The following is a 9,171-nucleotide window of genomic DNA, read 5'->3' on the forward strand; positions in this document are numbered from 1 at the left end:
TGTCCCCACACAAACTGACTAAAGTGCCTACCAGCAGTGACCCAATAAGTAGAAGGAATCCTTCCCTTTAAGCAAGGCCCTAGCAGGCACGCTGCACTGCAGCATATGCCCTTGGGGGTCTCATGAGCAGAGCCCCACCTCCACCAAAAGCTGTGGGTCCTTACCAGGATTCCTCTGGCAGGGAAGTGGCGAGGTCCCCCTGCTCCCACACCCCCAACCTCCTCTTCCCGGCAAGCAGGGGTGCAGCCCCTTGTACACAGCACGAATTCTAGGAAGGCCACACGCCCACCTAGGACACTCCCAGGTATTTGCTCAGCAGCTTGACAAGGGCTAGGCCTGGAGCTGGTAGAGCCAGTCTGGACGTTCAGTCCCACTCTCACACCCCACTGCTTCCTGTAAGGCAGGAATCACTCATCTCCTTACTGTAAAAGGAGCAAGAGAATGGGCATCGAGCCACATCTAGGTCCTTCGCAACCGGAGCTGTGCCAGCTCCATGCCCAGCCACATGCCCTCCCTGCCCAGCTCCTGTCAGCTACCTTATCAGGTCCATGTTACTAAGCAAGCTGCGAGCCCTGGTAGCTGTGCACAACTGAGCAGGAGGCTCAGAGCCCATATCCTCTGGATGAAGCATGCTGGAAGCAGAGATCAAGAAGGGGCAGGTGTCCTGGGAGCCAGCAGCACCTCCATGCTGGTGCCAGGTATGGTCTAGGGAGGCCTTGGAGTGGCACAGATACGCCAGGCCATGTCATTTAAGTCTCCCATGGCCAGTCTCTCTAGTGCCAGGAGAGCCCAGAGGCAGGGTTAGGTGAAGGGCATGGGCTCAGCACAGGCAGGCAGATGCAAGCCATGCCAAGCTTAAGTTTCCAGGCACCCAGTCACAAGTACCTCCCTTCCTGCCCACAGGAGGGGAGTCAGCACTCAGCCCATCCCCGAGATCAACAGTCACGTCAGCAGCTTATAGGGTTAAGAGGGCAGTTTCCTTTGCAGGGACACCGCAAAAAGCTTTCCTGGAAGGAAGTTTCCAACTGCATCAGCAGGATTTAAGCCTCGCCCTTCAGACAGCTGTGCACCAATAGGGGCCACGCTACTGCAAGACCCATCTTTCTCGATGTTTCATTCCCCTGATGTGCAAAGCCCTTCCCACAGACGGGCAGTGCCATGCAGGAGACTGAAGCCAAGCAAAAAACCCATCGTAGATGCTCTCACAGCTGTGCTAGAGAGGCTGCATCTTCCTTCCCAGCAGCCCCCAGCACTCCCAGGGCAGCAGATAGGAGGGGCTTGAAGAACCATGAAGATTGGGGGGGAAAATGGACCGTGTCCCTTTAGCAACACAGCAGTTCAGCAGCTTCTCCATAGAGATGCCAGCCTGGCTTTTCGGCACATTGCTGGGGAGGAAAGATTAAAAATGCAGCAGCTCCTAGAAGCTAGGCGGGAACTGCACCAGGCATTACTTTCCCCCGCTACAGCCTCCTCCCAAGAGGGAAGGTATTAAATAGTTAACGGGACTTTGGCCCATACGAAGAGCTTTGCAGTCTCCCTTGCACAGAAGAGGCTCCCACCAGCTTAGAGATGCAGTCACCAAGGTGCACAGACCACCATGCCGAATGCAAGCAGCATCAGTCCCTTAGTGCTGCAACTGCACTGCATTTCATGGATGCTCTTGGGCCTCACCGGCCTCCCCCTTTTTATCACCCAGCACCCAGGCAGCCTTATAAAGAAGGTTGGGCTACTTCAATTGTTGCTTTCAGCTTCACTCGCTAGCCAGTGACAATAGGCTCATTTCTTCCAGGCTTCATCTGCCCTGGAGCCAAGCTCAGACAGTACCAAGGAACCCCCCTGCAGGGCTAGGTTTGCCTCCTCCACCCTCCCTCCAAGAACAGATCCACGCTCCGTTGTGTCCTTTTAGCAGATGAACACAGGTTAAATCATAGGAAGTGAGGGTTGGAAGGGATCTCACGATGTCATCTAGTCCAACCTCCTGCTCAAAGCAGGGCCAGCCCCTAATGCACCATCCCAGCCAAGGCTGTCAAGCTGGGCCTTAGCCTCCAAAGATGGAGATCTCCCCACCTCTGGTAACCCATTCTAGTGCTTCACCACCTTCCTAGTGAGAAAGTTTTTCCCAATATCCAATCTAAAACTTCCCTTGCTGCAACTTGAGTCCATTGCTCCTTCTGTCATCTGCCATTACTGAGAACAGTTCAGCTCCATCTGCTTTCAACCCCCCCCCCCCTTAGGTAGTTGGTGGCTGCTATTAAAATTCCCCCCACCTCGTCTTTTCTTCTGCAAACTAAATAAGCCCAGCTCCCTCAGCTTCTCCTGAATTGGCATGCCTGTCCCAGCCCCCCCCAACTATTTTCACTGCTTCCTGCTGAACTCTCTCCAGCTAGTCCACATCCCTTCTGTAGCGGGGGGCCCAAAACTGGACATAGCACTCTAGGAAAGGCTGAGATAAGGCTTCAGATGCAACACCTCTTTAGGCCAAATGCAGCAGTTGCATTAAGGCAGGGGGGCAGGCAGCAATGTTTTTTTGGCAGGCATGCCAAATTAAGCCCCATGCCTTCCCTATGGGCCCCACTCTGATCCCCTTTCCCCTGCCTGAACCACCACTCAGCTTTCTGCTCCCTGGTGTGCAGAGCAAAACGTACCCTGCAAGATACACCCAGAAGGCTGCGCTGGCTCAGGGGCCAGGTACTGGACCATCTCCTAGTCACAAGTGGAGACTTCAGGTGAAGGTCAGCAGCGACTTCTAGCATTTGTGAATGCAGCACAGCCCACGTCATGGTGGGGATGTACCGCATTTGAGGAGGTCCCGCTCCCACTGTCAGCTCCTATGCTAAGTTTAAGCGAAATTGAGTGTCCCAAGTCAAATCAATTCCAAATTTCACAGGTCATTCAAGAACCATATATATGTAGCCCTGCTATCAGCAAGCATCCTCCACCCCAGGGCTGGAGATGCTGCCAAATCCTTTGCTGGGCATCCTATGTACAGGCCCAAGCCCAGAGGCTTGAGGTTCAGATGCCCCCCTTAGTTTTGCTTGCACTCAGCCGTATGGTAGGAGCAAGGTAGGGAGGAGTCTCCCATTTCCAAAGAGTCAGTATATAGGCAAGATCTTCCCACTGGAAGTGACAGTGGGAAGATAACCCTGACTGAGATAATGCAGTTACTACCCCTTGCCAAGAAACTTGTCTTCCCCTACACTGGGAAAACCGCCTTGCGGGTCATGGTCATGGTACTTCCCCTGCACTGGACCCGGTAGCATCCAATATACACCAGCCCCAGGACCACGGCCGAGTTTGCTTTGGGTCCCATTACTAAAGAAACCCAAGCGAGTCAGACAGATGCAGTGTCACCAAAGCACCCTGGCAAGCCAAGTCCTTGCATAAACATGGTTTCCACACCTCGCCCTCCGTGAACTCTCCTGGTTTGTGGGGTGGGAACAAACCAAAACAACCCAACTCTGCTAAGGTTCCTGTTTAAGCAGACATTGTTTGTGCAAGAGTCTGGAGGCAGACAAGCTTGACAGAGCATGCATCCTCAGGTTACACAACCCAAGCTCCCAAGTGCACTTTGAACACCAGTCAACCAGAGGCTAAACTGAACACGGACGCTTCTCTGCAAAGCCCTTTTCCGCACAGGGGATGTGTCGACTAGAAAGAGCCTGGCCCCTCTGCTCTCTTCCTTTAATAAAGGAATTTAGACTTCAGCTCTGTAGTTTCTCTTATCCCCCCCCCCAAATCAGCAAGCAAAACCTAGCAGGAAGAGGCTGCCAAAGGTCCCACCTGAAACTTGCCTCCAGGTGGGGACTGAGGCTTGGCAACAGGCAGCCTCCTACAGACCGAGGCTTCAGACTGAAGGTTTGCTTCCTACCGAGTTTGGGTAGCACCAGGCACAAGCTGTACCCAACCTTGGTTTCATGCTCTTGTTGTTGCTGTAGTACGCTCACTGGGGTGGGGAAAAAGTGCCCATTTAAAACATCCCAAGGACTCATCTCATATGAAGGTCGCCGTTTGAGCAGATGTGTGTGTCAAATTCAGACCCACGTCAGCTAGGACGGGTCCAAGTCATAGGAGATCTAACAATCGGAGACGCACGGATATATCAGTTGTGCATCAGATCGGTGCCACTAAAGAGGAAGATTAATGTTACCAGGTTTTTTGGCTGTTGCAGCTGATACCGTTCTCTGATCATCAGTTATGCCGGGGCTCCTAGATGCCTAGGGTCCCCTCTTGCACACAGGGCTGGGACCCCCCCCCCCCCAAAAAACACCTGGGTTCCCGCCCGTGAGCCAGGATGAGCCCAGATGCACCCTCCATCCGCTCACCAGCAGGCCAGGCCGCGCCGGGCTCAGGGTGTCCTGGCACCAGTGCAGCACAGCGCAGGCTGGGGCCAAAGCCGCTGACGTGACTGGGACAGGGAGGGATGGGTAGAGCCAAGCTGCCCAGCCCAGCGCGACTTAACGCATGGTACCTGGGGGTCTGCACCCCAGGCGTAGAGCCTGGCAAGGCCCAGGGCAGCCACTCCCAGAGGAAGTATCAATGGAAGACCTCCCTTGACTGCAAGCTTTGATGCTGAGCCTTGCTGTCCGACTGCAAACGCCCTTTTTGGCTGATGCAGTGGCCTTTGCAGCTCAGAAGGGCTTGATCAAGTGCTACCAGTTTCTGCTTAAGGCTGGAACAGAGGGAGCAAATCGCCTTTTTAAAGCAAATTGCTGAGGTCTCAAGTATGCTGCTAATGAGGCTTAAATTGACTCTGACCCAAGTAGTCTTCACCTCTGCAAGAGCAGGCACAGAGCATGAAGCTGCACCTGGTTCTGCACCCACACAGGGTCCAGGTGGCCCAGGACAAGAAGAGGCTTCTCAAAGGCTTCAAATCCACTTAAGGGCTATAGTTTATTTCAGTTTCTTTTCTGCTTTGCATCCGTTCCTGCATGCAACACCCCAACAACCAGCTGGATGTCATGCTATTGCATAAGAGTAACTAGCCACATTCATCACCATCTCCTCTCCCCCATGCATGGGATTGCCCGAGGTTCACCTTTGCCCATCTGGCCCTGCAACCTTAGAAGCCAGCAGGTCCCAGCCCCAAAAGGTGCCTTAGATGCAGCATTGAAGGTGGCCCATACAGCTTGCATATGCACTTGCATGCTGACCCGAAGCACCGCATGGCTCGAGCAGCAAGCCCCATTATCAGAGCCCTGCTTACACAAGGACGGACTTCGTTCCAACTTGTAACTGCTGCTTTATTTAATGCCGCGCTGCATCTCGAGTTTGATACGGCAACTTCTCACCGTTGGTACCAGTTTAACAAAAGGCTCTCTCAAGTTTTATCATATTTATTCGCTCATAGCAGTAGAGGTAGATGATTCTGCACACGAGCAGGCAAAGTAACACTTCAACAGAGGAGTTTGAGAGGCAAGATGAGAATGGTTTTTCCTGTGGGTGATTTCTCAGGTTCTCTCTCAAACAAAACAGGAAGGGAACCCAATATACAACAGGCTGAAGACACCTACTCAAGCAGCAGCTGGGATTCAAGACAGATAAGGTAAAAATTGCAATAGGATGTCCTCTGCACTGCATAAGGAGCATGCATGCAAACCCCCACCCCAAGGGCAAATGAGTCCTATAACAGGCCTCAGCCATCTTAAAAAAAAAATCATGCCAAGATCATACTTTGCCCATGCAAACAGACTCCAGTCATCTACTTGCTAGCATAAAACAGATGTGGGAACCCACTTAGTTGCCTTAGCATGTGAAAGCAAAAGTGCTAAAGGTTACAAAGTTCCTGTAGACTCAAACAGAGAACGGGCTTTTCCGGTGATAACAGGCTTTGGTACAACTGTGCCTGCCTCTGCAGGACCACAACACCACCACATGTGGGTGCGGAAAAAGGCACAGATGTTCCACACTGATGTGTCACTGGGGAAACCTTGAGGGGCTGGACTGGACACGCCATCCTGAACACAGGCTAGGGCCCAGGGGAGGGAAACAGAGGAACTAACCCTTTTGAGACGCTGCTTTGTTTCTTTTGGTGCCTGGTTACAAGTCAAAATCCAAAACAGCCACAAGTCTCCAAGATGCAGTTTTGCTTCTACGAAGGGGCAGAAAGCACCTACTTGAGCCCAGCCTGAGATGACACCCGCACTTGGCAAAAGGGGTGCCTCTGATCTGGTTCTCCAACAGCTGAATAAGTTACTTCCCCATAACTCTGCCTCCCCCTCCCTAGTGCTTGGGGAGGGTATTTGCATCCTCCCATGCTTTACAGGAGAGGGTGGAGGGCAAAGAAGTGGTAGTTGTGCTGCTTTCAGAGGTATCCGTGCCCATCCTCTTTAACAAAGCGATGGGCAGGACACATCCCAGGTGCAGAGCCACTTGGAGAGCTTCAGGACTGCAGCAACATGGGGCAATAGTGTGAAGACACTGCTGCCCCAATACCAAATGCAGAGGGGATGCTCCCATTCATAAACCAGCATCCAGGAAGCTTTTACTCCTCATGGATTGGGACTGGCTAGAGCAGAAAAGACAATACAGAGCACCTGGGCTCTATTGAGGCCTCCACCACCGACCCTAGGGAAAGTCATGTCAGTGCCTCAGTTTACTTATCTGGAAGTGGGTACAATACTGGTCTACCTCCCCAGAGGCTTAACATCCACAGAATCCTAAGAGCACCCAAGAGAGGCAGAAAATACAAACCATGGGTCTGTCCAGGCTATAAAACACTGCACTTGCTGGGCCTACATCTTGCAACTATCACACCTATTCAGTATAGAAAGATCCTCCCCATCCTTCACAGCAGTGGCTGTCGCTTTGGTTTGTCACCATTGTGCATGCAACACTAAGCTGCAATGAAGCTAATGTGTGCACAAAGCAATTGCACTTTGCTACAAGTCGCAAACTTAGCTTGGTGGCACACACTTGTCGCACAAGTGCCAGGCCCAAAGCTCAGGGTACACAGGACTGCATCATCACCAAAAAGTCAGTTTTCAAGAGCTCTAGGCTTGCAAGACACAGCATCCCTCTCCACACAGTATTAGCACATTGAAAAGAAAGGCTGCTCTAAGGAAGTCAGCTTCATTTTACTCAGGAGGCATCCGGATAAATTAAATTAAGTTCCAGATGCTTGCAGGAGACCTGGATCCCCCCCAGCACAAGCCCCCCCTCTTAAGCTTCCTAATTTAATCAGGAGTCAAAACACCCACGATACAGACTGGGACCATCTCAAGAAGCCCTATGCTGCAGAGTTAAGACACTGGGAGCTAGTTTCCTTCTGCAGCATTTAGACAAGTGTTTAAACACTTCTTGGTCAGAACCAGCTCTAGGGGTCTAGTCGGGGATGCAGAGGGCTGGCAGGTTGGGAAGTTTCCTCCAAAACCCCTCAGTAGTAGCAGGACTGGTCAAAGCTGATGCACGGACCAGGCTCTGGTGGCCTGAGCTGTGCTTCAGAACAAACCCAGTCCCCTCACCCGCTTTTAAGAATGGAGATTTCAGGGGCACCCTTTTAGGGTTAGCAGCCCCAAGCTGGGCAGTGATGCCCTATGCACCATCCTACCATGCCTGAGCATTTGGGATGGCACAAGGCAGAGGAAGCAGCCCAGGATCTCTTCTAGCAGTGGTAAAGTGACTGCAGAGGCACTGCAGATGCCATTTTAATCCCATGTTGCACATCCCACAAATCACAATGTGTGCTTTCCTCTGCAGTGATCTCTGGCACAGGCATTGGTGCTGACCTCGAGAGCAGGCAAGCCATGCAGGGCAGGCACATCTATGCCCGTTCAGGAGCTGCTCCCAGAGGACTCTTCCAGGGACCAGCACCCTGCCCCAAACCCTGGACAGGCCTCGCCCCTCTGTCATCGGGCTCGCACACCCTTCCACACATCTAGCGTCTCCTTCCACCGAGCACCAGGAGCCACCCAGGCAGCCAGGGCAACCTCAGCCTGCGCTGCAAATGGGGAGCAACTCTGCAGGGAGGGAGGGAGGCAGCAGCGAGAGGCAAACATCCACACCCAGGAGTTACGTTTTCCCAGAAATCTTTACAGACCAGTCCCCACATTTCAGATCAATGCAGGGCCAAGACCCAGGGTATAGCCAAACAGCCTCCGCCTCCCAAAGCGCCCCAAGCACCCATGCAACGGCCTCAAGCTGCAGCATACTCCCATCCCATGCAAAGCCCCAGTCACTTGCTCATCCCCCCCGGCGGCCCAGAAGGGAAAGCGCCGACTGCCGCAACCGGGGGGGGGGGAGACGACCCCCAGCAGGGCCTTAAGTAACACCAGCAAAAAACAATGACACGAAGGCAGGGCAGGGCAGCGCCTCGGACGCAGCTCTGGACTTGGCACATCTGCCCAGGGAAGGGACTTTGCACCCTTTGCAAAGCCACCCGGCGCTCTCCAGCCTGGCGCATGAGGTGGCTCATCCCGCCAGGCCCCAGCAACAGGGCAGGCAGGAAGGTCACCTTGCCCGGCACGCCCCAACCTGCGGGTCAGCGCCCGACGCGGGGCAAGAATGCAGCAGAGCATCAAGTTCGAAAAGCGGATCAGACTACAATAAAATCAAAAGTATAATAATCATTTAAGAAAAAAAAAATGCCTTGAAAAAGGAGAGAAGTGGGGGAGGGCTTTTCCCTTGAAGGGCACTCCCCACCCCAGGGCACAAACGGGCCCTGCTCCACAAAAAAGCCCGGGGACGGCTGAGCACCCAAGGCGGCGGCAGCACCAGACCCCCGCCTCCCCGGCACTTACCTGCAGCGGCAGCAGCCCCCACCGCCAGCCGGCGCGGCCCTTATCCCGGCGGAGCCCACGTGCCTCCCCCTCATGTGATCCGCGTCACCCGCCCCCCCGCCGCGTGACCGTGGGCGGGGCCGGGGCCTGGAGCGGCCCTGAGCGAGGAGAGCCTGGCTGTATAGTAACTGCTCCTGAGGGGAGAGGGGCTGAGCGGTAGCTGGAGCGCACCCGTGACAGGGGCGCGCACAGACCGGCCGAGAAGAGCAGCACTAAGACTGCGAAGCCCTCCCGAGTTGGGCCGTGCCAGGCTTGCCCCGGCCTGCGCCTTGTTCGCTGCCCGCCTTCAGCAACCGCCGGGCCCGTCCTGTGCCCTCAATACGGCCACAAAGAGGGGAGTTCTGGCATTTTCTAGCCGTTGAGGGCTGGACTTTGCGAGCTTACTCCTGGTTTCTGA

The 9,171-nt window shown here is 54.0% G+C and overlaps 1 protein-coding gene across 2 annotated transcripts in view; it reads right to left on the reverse strand.

Annotated features, from left to right (window-relative positions):
• Positions 1-8,809, reverse strand: part of CTSB (cathepsin B) — a 28,431-nt gene extending 19,622 nt beyond the window's left edge. Inside the window, exons 1-2 of one of the 2 annotated variants that reach the window (XM_019520919.1) lie at positions 8,736-8,809; positions 7,461-7,463 (exon numbers count right to left, since the gene is read on the reverse strand). The gene's annotated coding sequence lies outside the window, so the exon portion shown is untranslated. The remainder of the gene's footprint in view (positions 1-7,460; positions 7,464-8,735) is intronic. The other variant, XM_019520920.1, reaches the window with a different exon arrangement.
• Positions 8,810-9,171: the final 362 nt, after the last annotated feature.

The sequence above is a fragment of the Gavialis gangeticus genome, unplaced genomic scaffold (assembly GCF_001723915.1).
Source record: "Gavialis gangeticus isolate Ggan-Ray unplaced genomic scaffold, GavGan_comp1, whole genome shotgun sequence".
Classification (NCBI taxonomy): domain Eukaryota; kingdom Metazoa; phylum Chordata; order Crocodylia; family Gavialidae; genus Gavialis; species Gavialis gangeticus.